This window comes from Rhyacophila brunnea, unplaced genomic scaffold (assembly GCF_057557595.1).
Source record: "Rhyacophila brunnea isolate RB1 unplaced genomic scaffold, BYU_Rbru_1.0 scaffold_4, whole genome shotgun sequence".
NCBI lineage: Eukaryota > Metazoa > Arthropoda > Insecta > Trichoptera > Rhyacophilidae > Rhyacophila > Rhyacophila brunnea.
Genome location: NW_028233068.1, coordinates 54,855,262 through 54,871,202, shown reverse-complemented (window position 1 = coordinate 54,871,202; position 15,941 = coordinate 54,855,262). Strand labels below are relative to the sequence as shown.

At 30.3% G+C, this 15,941-nt stretch overlaps 1 protein-coding gene across 3 annotated transcripts in view; it reads right to left on the bottom strand.

Moving 5' to 3' along the window:
• The window catches only part of cher (filamin A protein cher), a 100,983-nt gene that overhangs the window by 31,274 nt on the left and 53,768 nt on the right, over positions 1–15,941 (bottom strand). The gene's annotated exons all lie outside the window — the stretch shown is intronic.

Below are 15,941 nucleotides of genomic sequence, written 5' to 3'. Positions count from 1 at the left end.
GTAGTTAAAAAAACTGTCGCAATCCCCGATATTAATTTGGCGCGATTGGGTCAACAGGGGCGATATGTCTATCAGACTACACGCTTCCTAAGGCGTCTCCGACGACTGAAATTCTTAATGGGTTTTGGCCATACGAAATGGTAGTGGGCGGAAAATTTTGATGCGTATGAAACTGTGGACAGGGGCCGCCTGCTGGAGCCGTGTTAAAATATAAACCAGTCTAAAGAATCAGTAGCGGGTCCGCCATTTTGTACGAAGTAACTTTTATCTCTGAGACTACTATCGTTTGATACAGTTAAATTTCATAATCCAATTGTTTTAGTTACCGAGAACTTAATAGGTAGAATATAATTTATGTTTAGTATAAGTTTACGTCATAATCGAGAATATAATTAATATAATATAGTCTCCATTTCAAAAAATGAAGAGTCGTAGATACTCCATAAATTACTGAAAAGATAACCAAAGCTTTCGTTAAACGAATGAAAATAAATGACATAATGATAATTCTGATGCATCAGTAAAAAATACAACATTATAAATGTCCTATATTTTTGATGATTTCTAACCTATGACTTTCGACAAAACGTAAATATTTAAAAAATAACACTTCAAATTGAGAACTTTCCGAGAACAGATACATTGGTACAGCATTAAGTAGGTGCTTATTATTTTAATGTTTTAATGTAATGTAGGTACATTTTCCTCCAAAAATAAATATTTATTTATGTCTTATACTAGTTTCACACTTCATTCGAATAGTATGTTCACAAAATCAATATTATCGAATTATAACTAAAACAGTCTTTCATATAATGTTTAAAAAATAGAAAATAATTAATGGAGCAGTCGCCATAATGGTGTTAACTGTCAATTAAATTTTATATAACAATTCACGTGACATAATAACGAAACGGACCGGTTTCGTTTGCTTAGAGTGACAATGTCAACTGATATATTACTGACCACATTAAAATAATATTAACATAATTTTAATATAAACTTGTTAATTTATTTTCTATTTTAATTTGAAAAGTACTTAAATATTTTAATGTAGCTATTCAAATTTATGTTGAATTTAAACAGATAATTAACAATATCCCTTAAGTATATAAATCTCATATACTTCACTAACTGTATTAACTGGGTTACATAATATACAAAATTTAAGATAGATATGAATCGAATTATTTTTATCGACATATATTTAGTAGTGTGTATCATCAATAAATTTACTAAGAGCGAAGTGTAGTGAATATAGCTTTTACTGCTTTCAAACGTAAATAAACAATAGAAATCGTTTCATATTTTTTGCGGATCACACGCGTAGTTTGATTTCTCAAGAAATTTATTATTAGTGTTTTTTGTAGAGGCGTTTTAGGTAAATTTTCTTGATTAATTGTTTATGTGAAAATTATATAGCACATAATAACTAAACATTATTATTGGCAATAGTAAATGAGATATAGTTTCCAAAAGCTTCTGAAGAACAGGGACCGCTCAGAGAAAACCGAAATATCTCTCTATAAAAATCTCCTGAGCCCAGTGTTAACGTATGAATCAGAACGGTAGGTAGGTAAGTACTCGACAAACAGGATGATAGAAAGATGGATATCTTCAAATGAAAATTCCTGAGAATAATTTATATTTTATGGGATGGTTAAAGAAAATGGCACTTGGAGCTCGAGGAGTCAATGTGTAATGATCACTTTATGGGAGCGAAAAGATTTATTAGTAATAAAATAACCTATGATGGCCACCGCTAAAAATATGAACTTAGGATGATTATTGTAGTTTAAATTTTCAGAAAATTAGCGTCAATTGAATTAGGTACAAAATTTTACTATAATTATACAGTTTGGAACAACGTCAGAAACATACTCAAAAGAAAAAGTTCACACAGAAAATTATTAACTGGGGATTAATTGAGAAGTTATTTCTTCGCTTCAAATGCATAGTAAGGAAATTTCTGCTTAATTGTATCGATATTTACCGGAAAAGCTTTCCCATAGGATTGTGATGGATTTGGGTTTAAGTAAGATTGTATACAATTTGGTTTCTTGTGGGTATGTTTTAGATGTTATTCTAAGTGGAGCGGAAGGCAATTGATGCCTTTGAGGTGTGGTGTTGGCGCCGAATGCTTCATATTTCTTGGACGGAGCACAGGACGAACCAGTCAATCATCCAGAGGCTGTAGATAAAGGAACGGCTCGATAATATGTCTGAGACGAATTCTGCAGTTTTTTTGACATATTGTCCAGCGACTGACTGAGCGAGAGACTGGTGGTTTTGGGTGGCCTCCAAGGAAGGTGAAGCAGAGGAAGAGCGTCTGCGCGCTGGAGTGACCAAGTAAAAGAGCTGACTGTGGGCACCATTCATTCTGCCCTGAGAGAAGCGGAAGATCGAGAAGGATGGAAAGTCTTGGTCGCATGCAAGAATGGCAAAATTAAAAAGTGGTCACGATCCTCAGCCATGAGTGTATGACCAAGAAGAGAGAAGTATATAAATTTGTTGATTTCGGTTAATATTACGTGACAACTGAAACAGCTACGACTACAAACAAATGTACCTACAAACTTTAATTAAACTATTGTGAAGTCTATAATCTAGCTACCTATTGTTACCACCATAATAATAGATCGATGACACGTGTGATTTGTATTACTGTAATTTTGTACCTGAAAAGGGGTAGTTCATCATCACTCTTGCGAAAAGGAACAGGTATTCCATTTAAAATGTAACTTCCCATGTTATGTTTTTTATTGGAATGAGAGAATGTATAATCTTGAACCCATTTCGATAAATAACAATTCTATAACCATAAATGTGCTTTGTCAAACGTTTAGTTAATTAGTATCTAAATAAATGTGTTAGTTTGAAAATAAAGTGCCCGTTATCAATTAGCTAACCCTCGGTTCAAGATTGTGTCCAGATTTTTTCCATTTTCCGCAAAATACTATACGTTCTAGGACCACACTATTTAATAAATTTTTTATGTAAGAGGTTGCTTATTAATGGAAAATACTGTTAACAAGTCGTGTACTTATTAATATAAATTTATGATTCATCCCTGTGAACTATTCAGTCTATAAAATGTTCATGTAAAGTGTCTGTTGAATTAAATGTTCAAAATAGTTTCATCTGTCGCATGTTAGGAGACGGCAAATCCATCAAAATCAGACGTCCTCGTTTCAAGGAAAAACGACCTCAATTTACACACAGTTTACTAATACATTCAAAATGTTCATATGATACACAATATACTTTGGTACACTATCAAAGTTATTAAAGTTCGAGGTGAAATATTATTAAAGGGGTATAAAATAAAAATACAAGCTACTCATTAAAAAAAAGCTTTCACACTCTGTGCGCAAACTTAACCGTGCTGTTGATTTTAAAAATATATTGACGGGTAAGTAACGGTGATGACAAAAATACAACGCATACCTGCAGATGCTATAAACATTGAAATATTACGTAATTTTCGTCCGTCCCCATCTAATAATCCTGAAAAAAATATCGGTAAACTCATGACTTTTCCGAACGATTCGACGAGGACGATCGTATATTCAATAACTGAATATACACAAAATTGAATAATGTTAGATTCTTTATTATAGAAAATACTTATTTGAAAAACTCCGGAAACGGATAATTATTACGAGTTTTTCATAAGTATATATTTTTTATAATTGAAAATTTAATATTCTTAAATTATGTAAACCTTTTGTTTTCCATTAACAATAACAATTTAATAACAAGTACAACGTCAATAATAAAAATTAGCTAGCACCAGACGTCGGTCACCATGAATTTCATTTATATAAGTACCTCAATTGATCCAATATACCAGTCACCTTTCGATTGGTGGCATTTGAAGTAGGTATCTCATATTAACGTAGTTTTTAGAAATAATTCGCATAATTTTTGGGGTATCTGATGTTTTTAAAGAATGAATTTTTAATAAAAATAATCGAATTATTAAAATTTATTACATTTTGACAGAGAATATAATAAAGCTTATAAGTTATAAGCCATCCTAATGTTGCGTTATCATTTTTGTTATTTAATTTATTTAAAATCTGCCTGTTTACACGTCGTCACTCTAGTTCCAAGTCGTGAGTACGATTTAAAAGATTTTAATTAAACAAGTTTTAATATTGAATTCAAATATTACAATATGTATTGTTGGTATATCTGGCGAATTCTGATTAACAAAGTCGATTGATAAAGTATTTCGACCCCAACTAAAGATTTAGATAAATAATACCTACTATATGACTTATTGGTAGGTTTTATTTATAAAAAATATAAATATCCTAAATTTCGAATTTAATACACAGTTATGTGCAAATTAAATTTCGTGGTTTTTCTTATTTTCGCGTTCGCGCACAATATGACATATAAGATAATATATCCAGTCTAGTAGTGTGAAAGATTTTGCGGCTGTAAAATATGGCTACGCACGCTTTTCACGCAAAAATCAAGCGTCAACACTATATTTATTAAAATATATATTAGTACTTATTTCACATAATTAGTATAATATATTGTGTCTTATTTTAATTAACACAATGTTTTTCCAACAAGAATATATTATTACAATTTACTATGTTACAACATATGAGAATAAAAATAGATCGAAGTAAAAAGGCGTAGATACTGTTACCCCCCCCATAGAGGTATTAAATAAAAAGAGGGGCAAGTAATCGGCTTTCTCATACAACTGAATGAAGCAGGCCAACAATAGCCGACAACTTACGAGAAATAGCGACGCGATAAAAAAAAATGCAGGGCATCACGGAGGATTTACTTTGGTCACTATAATGTACCGAAATAATATAATGTAAACGTGGAAATTTTGTTGTGTGGAGTTACCCCTTTCTTTTCTTAGATTAAACATTAGTTAGAGCACACCTATAATTATTAAACTGATGTAAAATAAATAATTAAGTCCATAATTAAGATATTTGAATGAATTTGATTTTGAGTATAAAAGTAGTACTAATAAAAATGATGTAAGTAATTATTCAATACAGTATTGGATCATTGGACGCATAAAAGATGGAGTGATAAAATTGAGACTCGTAGCATTTTCAAGACTATTTCTGTATAATTATGTCATGATCGATGACCCGAAAAAAGTGACTGGAAAATTATCTAAAAATACAAAATCAAAAATGTGTTACGAGCGGTTGAAAGTTTAAAAGGAAGCAAAAATATACATTGTATATTAATATACAGTGACGACAGTAGTATAAATTCTAGCAGAGCACATCCGATGTTGTCACTCTTGTAAAAAGTCAAACAGTTTATTTATGTGACCGAATTAAAATATGTACAGATTAATTAAATTGTAAATGGGAGTGTATGTAAAATTTGTCAATTATATAACTATAATATTCATGTTTTCAGAATATTTTTTTCTGTGAATAATGTTAAAATATACTGCCTGCCTTGACAATTAATGAGTGTCGATTTATATACCCAAGATATTAATAAAACGGTTTAATAAAGAAATATAGATGCAAGAATAACTTTTACATTGTTAATTTTATTCTTAGAAAGATTAAATTAAAACTCAAAATATGACAAATAGAATTGATCCATTATTTTAAGTCCCTTAAATAGGAGCCTATACTTTTCATATTTAAGCACATTTGAATGTTCCTATAGAGATCTCAATGTAATTAAAATGAATGTATTCAAATATAAGGGCACTTAAGTCTCAATAAAACGTTTAAAAGGTCTGTTACAATACAATTGAATAATTTGTTAAATTTAATACCAGCGATCTGAAAGTTCACCAATTCGATCGGGTAATTCTGAATTCATCCAAACAATCCACAACTTTATATCAGTATGCGAATGGTAAAGCGACTGAAATTTAAAAATGTCAAATTAACCAATATGAAAAAAAATATTAAAGCAACGCCTCTGAATTAATAAATTTCTTAAAATTCTCGTGCAATGTAAATCTTCTTTTGGTACCCATATAAATTATAATTGTAGTCTTATCTCCTCTAATATCAGTGATATCAGTGATAAGTAGAGACTAATAAAGAACCATAAAACAAGCGTCAAGTTTGGTTTAATTTATTTTGACTGTTGGGTTACTGCTTTGAAATGATTCAGTCCGGTTGGTGAATCAATACTAAAATACCTTTAATGCTCCTGTAATATTCAGTTGACGGATATGTGAAATATCTTATAAATTATGTGGACGTTGATACATTTGATAAAGTAAGACGAATATTTGGACCGAGGCTATGGAATGCTGTAAAAATGTTAAATACTTGTTTACTGTGACACTGAATTTGATTTAAATTGGCAGTATGTAATATTATTTATTCATTTTGTAATTATAAATTCTTGCGTGATTCATACCTTGAATATAATAATATATTAAGTATAATGTAAAATTATATAAAAACTTATTTAATTAAAATGTACAGCATCAAAATTTAATTATTTATTTAAGCTCTACCCATATACTTTGTGTGTACTTATTTATATAGAGCTAACATTCATTATAAGATCATATTATGGTAAACTATATTGTTATACATAATTAATAAAATATTGATTAATGGAACCGTGCATATATAAATACAATCATATATCGAAAAATTTAACACTGTGTTGTCATACTAGCGAAAAGTATTTTATGTATTTATATGAAATATGTAGTAGATGAAGAATTAATATTGCGTTAATCGTAGCTATTATAATCAACCGAAGTTCCGGAGAGAAATATTTGGAGCTAAGAATGTAGATTAGGTGGCGTTCATGTCATAAGCGCAAAGCCAAAAAGGAATTTTGAGAACCAAATAAATCCAATCCACCAGAAATCCAACGATTAAACCGGACTAGTCATGTACAACGAGTATGTCGACAGGTAATATGACAGTACTGCTTTATAGTAGTCATTTATGGCACCTTACGAAGGCTCAGAGTAACCATATATCTTTTGCGGAGTTTGCGGTGGATTGGTAGGTACTACGTGTGTGGTGGTATAATTTTAGGAGTAACGAGGAGATAAGAGAGCAGAAAAAAAGCCTTTCATTATTCTGAGAGTGAAGGGGCAACATTGGACTTGACTCGGTCACAATGCTTCATGAGGATTTAAACTTGGTTTCCTGTTCTTGAAGCCAATCGGATTCCAGCATCCTAGAATGCCGCTAAATACAATCCACAGAGTGTATTCGGAGGACCTACGGGACGATGGCAGATACAAGACTAGGGCACGGATTATTTGAGGCGCATGTGGTGTACATATGCAACAACTGAGAAGCGGATATGGCAAAAGAAGAAGAAATAATAAGTCATGTTTAATGAATGGATTTCGGTTTAACCCATATAGTTTTTGACGCGAAGTCGTCTGATTTTGGACAGACGAGCGTCTGGAGAGCCAAATTGCGGTATTTGGATGGCGTAGTGATCGGGATTCCTGATTGGCAGATGGTTGTGACAAATAAATCGGACTGTGAATTCACCATAAGCCAGACTCAAACCTAATAATATATATAAGAGTGACTTAAGATTGTTTTATAGATTTATAGAATTGATAATAAACTTATAAAAATATTAAAATAATATATATATATATCTATATAATATAATATTAAAATATTTATCCAAACCGACCATTTTATTGTGGAAATGGATTTTTTTATGCTTCTTAAGCGAGCATTCAAATTTAAACAGCTGAAACGTAGCTAAGACTTTTAATCTGATAATAAAATAAATTGAGATTGTAATAATTTTCAAAGATTTTCAAATAGACTTAATCACAATAAAAAAATCTAGATATGACATAGGTATTTCCGCCGGATTATATGTTACATAAAAAAGCTTTCGGCGCTATTTTAAAGAAATAATTATGTATTATCTAACACAAGTGCCAATAGCAAATCATTCTACTTGATTGTACGTATATATTATATGAATACATTTTGACGATTTCGAATATTCACAGGGTGTCTCAGATTTTTCAGATTATATAATTAATATATGATTATAGTATTCAGATAGGAACTGAACGTGTTTTATAATTTGTCAAATATATATTTAGTGTACACTATAAAATTAAATCATTTTATGAACATTTAGTTGGAAATAATGTATTAAAAAATAATACTGTACCACAAATAATAAAACAACAATAAATTTTAAAGAGATACCGTAAAACTATTTCACTTCCAGCGCATCTATTCTATTCACAAAACTGCTATCGGCAGCTATCGAGGGTAGTTTTTCATTTTTTGTATCGAATTATTAGCACTTATTGTAAAAATTACAAAAAGTTAGCCATCTAAACAGTCAAAACTGTCTATCTCACTCTAAAATTTAAAACAACCAAGATAGTCGCTGTTAAAACATAGCACTTATTGTAACAATTACAAATAACTTATTGTAATTGTTACAATAAGTGCTAATACTTCGATACAAAAAATCTATGCGGCCGATAGCAGTCTTGTGTATAGAATAGATGCGCAGATGTGTCACTACAGGTAAATTAATAAACCAAATTCCATTAGCGACATCAAGGCGTGTCATGTTTACTAAAGGAATCACATCATACTAAATCAGCAAATGATATTAACAACAAACAAATAACAATATTGTTTACCTACAGTAATAAATTTATGAAATTGTTCCGTCAATCCTATCCGACATCGATAAATGGACCTTACCATTCAAATGTATTCAAGAAAAACCAAGCGTTCAAATGACAGCCAAAAAGCTGTAGAATCGGTAAGATATTTAGGTTTGACAAAATATAGGTAGCATATAAATTGAAGTATTAGGAGGTATACCATAACTGTGAAGAAGTTGTCATTTAATAGTGGAATTAGAAGACTTTAAATAGTATCTAGCGGTCATAAAAGTAATTTTATTTCACTTGCATACCGAATTTAACATCCAGCGATTATTTTCTTATTGCTTGTCCCATCAGGTTAATTGTTATTTAAGTTTTAAAAGATTATACAGTTTATCGAAACAAAAAAATAATTACAGTTATCTGGGAGAATGTAACATCCTGTACGTGTGTCGATACCAACATTAAGTCGTGGGTTTTAAGAGTAGGGAATAAAATTGAGTGATATATATATATTAAAACAAAAATTTAAACGCAAAGAACTCTTAATTTCTTTAAATTGAATATCGCACCTCGGTTATGAATTGAACGAGCCAGATGCTAACATTTGAAAATGAAAGTCAGACCGTCCAAATTTATTGACACATCTATTCTAAAACTTGAAAAAATATATGATCTTCGATAATGCCATTATAAATATTATATATTTTCATTAGTAAATATTTCATTTTTAATATATATTTTTGTGTGATTTGCTGATTAAATATATGTGGCATGTAATAAATGGCTTGGCATGTAATAAACTGAGAACAATAACAATATAGTGGTATCCAAGAGGTACAACACGTCCGCAAGGTAGACCTAGGGGTAGCTGAATCAATGAAATGATGAAGTTATGTGGAAGTACGTGGCAACGCAACGCACATGACCGAGATAAGTGGAATCAGCTTGGAGAGACCTCCATCCAGCAGTGGATAGATTCAGGCTGATGATGATGATTGGTTTAATATAAACACGTTATTCTTATGTTGAGCGTTTAATTTCAAAATGCATCAATTCTTTACTACGAGAAGACATCCCCTTTTTTATTTATAAATATTTTTAAAGCAAATATACCTACAAGGTTTTTTTATGATGGGTATTTGAGATATTAAAATTGATAACTTTTTCGAACCACAGAACTATTCTCAGGAAGATCGCTTCTATTATAATAGAGTTCTACCACTTGAACGCAAATTCGATTAATGAATTAAATTATGATTCTTCACACCCAAAAATATGTTGGCTAATATTCGTAATATGTATTAATTTTCATTTTGCTTCGAATAATCATTAACATAATATATTTCAATGCGTGCTAACACGTTGTTTATTTTAAGCTTGAGCGATATATTAAATTATAGACTTGGTTATTTATTACACAGATTCTGACCTGTCCAAATGACAGTATATATTATATATTATTTTAACTGACAAGTTACTATTACTAGTAACACTGTGTTAGCCTATTGACCGACAGTGTTCTATGTCCACATTTAATCCAAGTAGTCATATGTTTTAAAATTGAATCGGTTTTACACAGTATTATGTAAACGCGATAGGTTTAGAAATAAAAATAAAACATCGTTATATATAACTAAATTTTATTATATAATACATATATATATATACCTATCAGTGGTGAAAGGTGGAGATAAGCTGTTAAGTTCCGACATAAATAGTGCACGCTTAACTTTGTCACTCAAACGTATTTGTTTTCATTGAACTAAAACAATGTCTCGATAGTGTTTGTTAGTTTTTAAAATTCAATTAAACCCTAATCCAAGCCATAGTGGATATTAGTAAAAAAAATATTCATTTATCTATCGACAATAGTTTAATATAGGCGGTAAAAAAAAATAACCAATACCATATCTTTGTTTTCTTAATTCAACGAAAACAGATAAGAACGACTGAAAAAATGTGCACTATTGTAGTTGGATCGCCCATAGCATACTTAAATTGTTATGGTTTGGTTTACGCAGGGTTTAATTGAATTTTAAAAATATACCAGTACCATCTGAAAATTGTATTCTTAGTTCAATGAAAAAAAATAATTATGACTGACAAAGTTTAGTTTGCACTATTTATGTCGTATCTTAACAGCCTACATCCACCTTTCGCCACTGATACCTATACATTTGAAATCAAATTAAAGCAAAAAAATATTTTTAAAAATCACAAACGCCTTTTATTTATGAAGATATAAATATTGTACACATGTGGGTATACAGATTGAGCTTTTTAAAATTGGTAAGTATATGCAAATAAAATAATTTTGCACGGTACGAGTATAGCAGATGGTACATTGTCATTTTAGGTTGGTATTAAAAGCTACAAATCAAAGATGGTGAGTTAAACTTCCGTTTCTACCCATCGTTGTACGATTCCCAGAATAGCGTAGAGCGAGTGAAACTACACGGCGTAGCACTTAAAACAATCAACTATTTTAATGTTAATTACCAATTTTCATCTCATTATTATATGTGTCTCATATAATATTATACACAAGACTGCCGTAGACTTTTATTTAATGAATCAGTCAATTTTGTATAGGTATTCTACGATTGTTAACAGTCAATTATCATAATGCATTGATAAATATTCCTTGCCTGTAATGCATTGAAATCAGCGCTCGAAATGGAATATTTTACGAACCGGAGCGCTCAATATTTTATGAAAATGTTAACATTGTTATCTAATTGCTTGTATATTTTATAAAAATAAGTGTATTATGCCGTGTCCACATTGACAACGAGTTGCTGGCAATCTCATTAAATTTCGATTAAAATAATTTTTGGTCAAACAAATTTTGATAATTATCGTGAAATTTAATGAGGTTACCAGTGTGGGCAAACTTTTAGATTTTTACGTTAAATGGCAAATCTAGCTCACGGTCAAATTAATATGTCCACGAGACGGAGCGATAATTTTGGTGATTTTACGAGCCCTGATTGAAATTAAATTGATAGTTTACTTACTTTTAAAGTAGAATAATATAATACCTTGTTAACTGTATGCCTATTTTTATTGCTATGGAAATTTGCGTGTAAACGTGGTAAAATCTGTCTTCGCAATAAATGCGATTCCCAGAAGAATTATTATTTTAAGTTAGCTTATTTTACCGTGTTTCGTAGTATCGTATCATAATAAAGTTGCCTACAAATATTTTTTTTTAACTAAGAGACTAAAAAAATAAAATCAGTTATTTTTATACATACAACACGTCAAAACTATCAAAGTGATAAACCCTCCAGAAATTTGTTGTAGTTCCACTTCTAACAAACGTTAAACACTGTCTTCCTCTCAGCTGCTTTCATAACAGTGTGATGTTGCAACTTGCAACTAAACCATTTTCAGAGATTGTCCAGTCAGTCTTTCTGTTATCAAAATTAAATAATAGTCGTTTTGAATTATCAGTTTCAGATTTTCCCAAATTATCTCTATTTTATACTTTCTATACATATTCACATAATATGTACCTATATTGTCGGTTTAATAATTCATGATTTGTGATATTATTAGAAATTTATACATACATATTAAAGGGTTAAATTGATGTCCCTTTTTAGCAGTGGCGAAGGTGGAGGTAGGATGCTAAGATCCGCCATAAATAGTACACACTATACCTTGTCAGTCATAGGTATTTGTTTTGATTTAAATAAGACTACAATTTACGGCTGATGTTCAACATAACTCAATTAAACCCTGCAAAAACTAAGCCATAATAAATGATACTCAAAAAATACTCATATGTCTATAAAATATCTAAAATTATGCAATTAAATCATAAATAACTTTGAATATTTTATAGATAAAATAATATTTTTTTATCTATTATAGTTTGGTTTATGCAGGGCTTAATGGATTTAAAAAAAATGAACCAACAATACATGTAATATGTATTCTTAATCCAACGAAAACAAATAAGTATGTATGAAAAAGTGTGCACAATTATAGTATAGTAAATGGTATCGTTCAAAATAATATTACCTAAACTATTATCGTTTAGCGACGCAGGGCTTAATTAATTTTTAAAAAATAACCAATCTCATTTGTAAACTGTAGTCTTAGTTCAATAAAAACAAATACGTATTAACAACAAAGTTTAACATGTACCCACTATTTATGGCGGATCTTAACAGGCTACCTCCACTCTTCGCTACTGCTTTTTAGTATCCATGTTTTCATGAAATGGAATTATATAGGAATGTAGGTATATTATCTGAGTATTCTCATCACTAAATATTGAAATAAAGTGAGAGAAATATCAAGAGAGTATTGATATTATCTTGAAAATTGTGCTTTGGGCATTCTCAAAGTGATACCTTATGTTTGTTGTGGTTCTAGATATCCTTTGCCTACCATTATAATATAAATATTCCTATTTAATCACTCTTAAAAGAGGTAGTCAATGGAAAAGTATTAATCATTTAATATGAATTAAATAAAATATAAAAAATAATATCATTCATAAAACACCGTACGATGAAATAAAAGATCGTCACATGACTTAAATGTAATATAGCATTAAAAAATGTTGGAATGCTGAAAATATTGAAAATCGGTGGAAGAAGGAGGAGGTTGAGAAAATTGTGAGATATTTTGATAACCAAGAATAAGCAGTATGTATGAATAAGCAGTATGAATAGCAATAGAATCATACTCCAGGATTTGGGGGCGTATATTGGTTGCGCATGGAGGAATTTGAATTATGAATGGAAAGAAATCAAAATAAAACAATTTGTGAAAATATATTTCGCGCTCATGTAATTCGCTAATAATATTTATTTACCTGTGTCGGTTAAATTAAGATGAGTGAGCAAGTCCTCAGTAACACTCGTGGTGAGCGTATTGCATCTAGATGAATTTAAATTTGAAAGTAAAATAAAGAAATGCACTCTAGAATCACGACAATAAAGGAAACTGATCATGGGTTGCTAGAAAAGTTATGGCCACAATATTGTAAATACCTACTGAAAATTATGAGTAGGTAGTTGAAAAACTTCTCACTCATGTTTCTTTACTTTTATAACCACGAATATCAAGATGTGCCAAAAATAAAATAAATGCAAAATTCAGTTGTTTTTGCAGCAATTTTTTTAACACTTGAAATATTGTTACAACTCAATTAATGCGCACACGCTCATTACCACAATAAAACTTGAGACAAAATACTAATTATGTTTATATGGTTTTTAAGATATTTCTTATTACGTCAAAGCAAAAATTATTACGTTATGACCGATGTATAGAAATCATTTAAAATATATATAAGTACACAATATCTCGTAACTTTGTTACGAAATCGGTAGGTGGCTTAAGCATCAAAGCACAGTGCTTGAAATGCGATGGTTATGGGTTCAAGTCTCATTTGGTGAAAATATACTATTTGTTTCTAATCAGTAAGTATATTTTATAAGTTACAAACAAATATGTATATTCAACGAGAATTCGAAATTCATAAATCATATTAAAATAGTTTTAGTATAAATTACGACGAAATTTATTTATTTGTGATAGTAAACTAAACTGATTCTAAGATATATTTTTGTTTTTCTTACTTTATTTTAATTTTTAACACTCAACAGGCCTCGGTGATTGAGGTAATCATGAAGAAACGCTTCACGTGGGTGGGACATATTGTGTTCCGCATGCCGCCAGAAAGTGTGACACTTCCTACCCTTGTGGAACAGCCTCAAGGGTTCCATCGCCATGTCGGTCCTCCCTCACCCTGCAGTGGTGCTATAAGTGCTATATAGCGGTGCACTGCAGGTCTGGCATAGCGGGAGGCTAAAGAGAGATGGACGGACCGAAGGAAGTGGGGTAAACTTGTGCTTGGCCTATGCCCCAATACTGGGGCGTGACAGGATAAAATAGAGAAGAGTAGTAGTGAATCAATCACAGAAACACCCAGACCTTCAGATATAATATATACTATGACGTTATCAGGAATCGAACCCGGAGCTCAAGGATGAGAAGCCAGTACCTTACGCGTTGGACTATGCGGGCCGGCAAAAAATTAACCTGTATACGAATAATAGTAGAACGTTTTCCATGGATATTAACAAAATTTTTCTTCACTAAGTTAAATCATTGTTAATGGAATCAATGAGTAGATACATTTGTGGTCTCAAAATTAGTTAAAGCAAGATTAATAAATATTAAAACATAACTATCGCTATAAATGAAGGTTATTTCTTTGATGATCACATCAATGTCGACTCAGCGTAATACAATAAGTGCATTTTACACCAGTTTAGTATTCATATAAATTACAAATTGGATTAAAATGTCATGTAGGTACATATCAACAAAAAAATAAATAAACAAATATCTGGTGACAAAATTAATACAATGTAATTGAAATCATTAATCCATTTACTGATTTCTTCTTCTGACTTGGCAACAGCGCAATAATTTAATTTAATAATAATGTAAAATAATTATCAGCATACTTGTAATAAATATCATATTTATTGATGAAATTATCCTAGAAACATAACAGGATTTTTTGTAATGTGTAATAAATAAGTAGGTATAATAAGTGTGTCTGAGTTTTTTCTTCTTCAGTTTTTTTTAGTTCAATCCGAGAAATTACTATGACTAAATATTATGTAATATTGACATAAAGAAACATGAAAATTCTTGTTCTAAAAAAATGAAAACAAAACGGTCAGTAATTTTCACGTTATGAATGGGTTCTTTTAATGTTTTCCGCTGGAAAAAAATTGGCACTCTTTTTGCAAAAAATCAATGTCACAAAACAAATAAATTCATCATTTTATAAATGGTTAAAAAAAGGTTGAATTTATTTGTTGTCAACATCAAAGAATCCAACATTGATCTATATGAGTTTCGTTAATTTTATGCATACATCTTTTTATTTATCAATGTATTTTATTTCCTAATTACAGGACCTTATAATACTGAGGTAAGTACATGTTTTTTTATTTTACATATTTTAATTTGCATACTATTATAATCCGTTATATTTTTCGTATCAGATGGCGGTCATAATATTTCTTAAAGAATGTGAAATAGGTACTATCTAACAGTGGCGAAGGGTGGAGGTAGGCTGTTAAGATCCTATATAAATTGTGCATACTAAGCTTTGTCGATTGTAAGTATTTGTTTTCATTTAACAAAGACTACAGTTTACAGATGGTGTTGGTGAGTTTTTTAAATTAATAACATTTGTTATCTAATATGATTTGGTTAAGCAAGATTTTATAAATTAAAAAAAAAGCTAACCAACAACATGACGTGTAATAAATGTATTCTTCATTCAACGAAAACA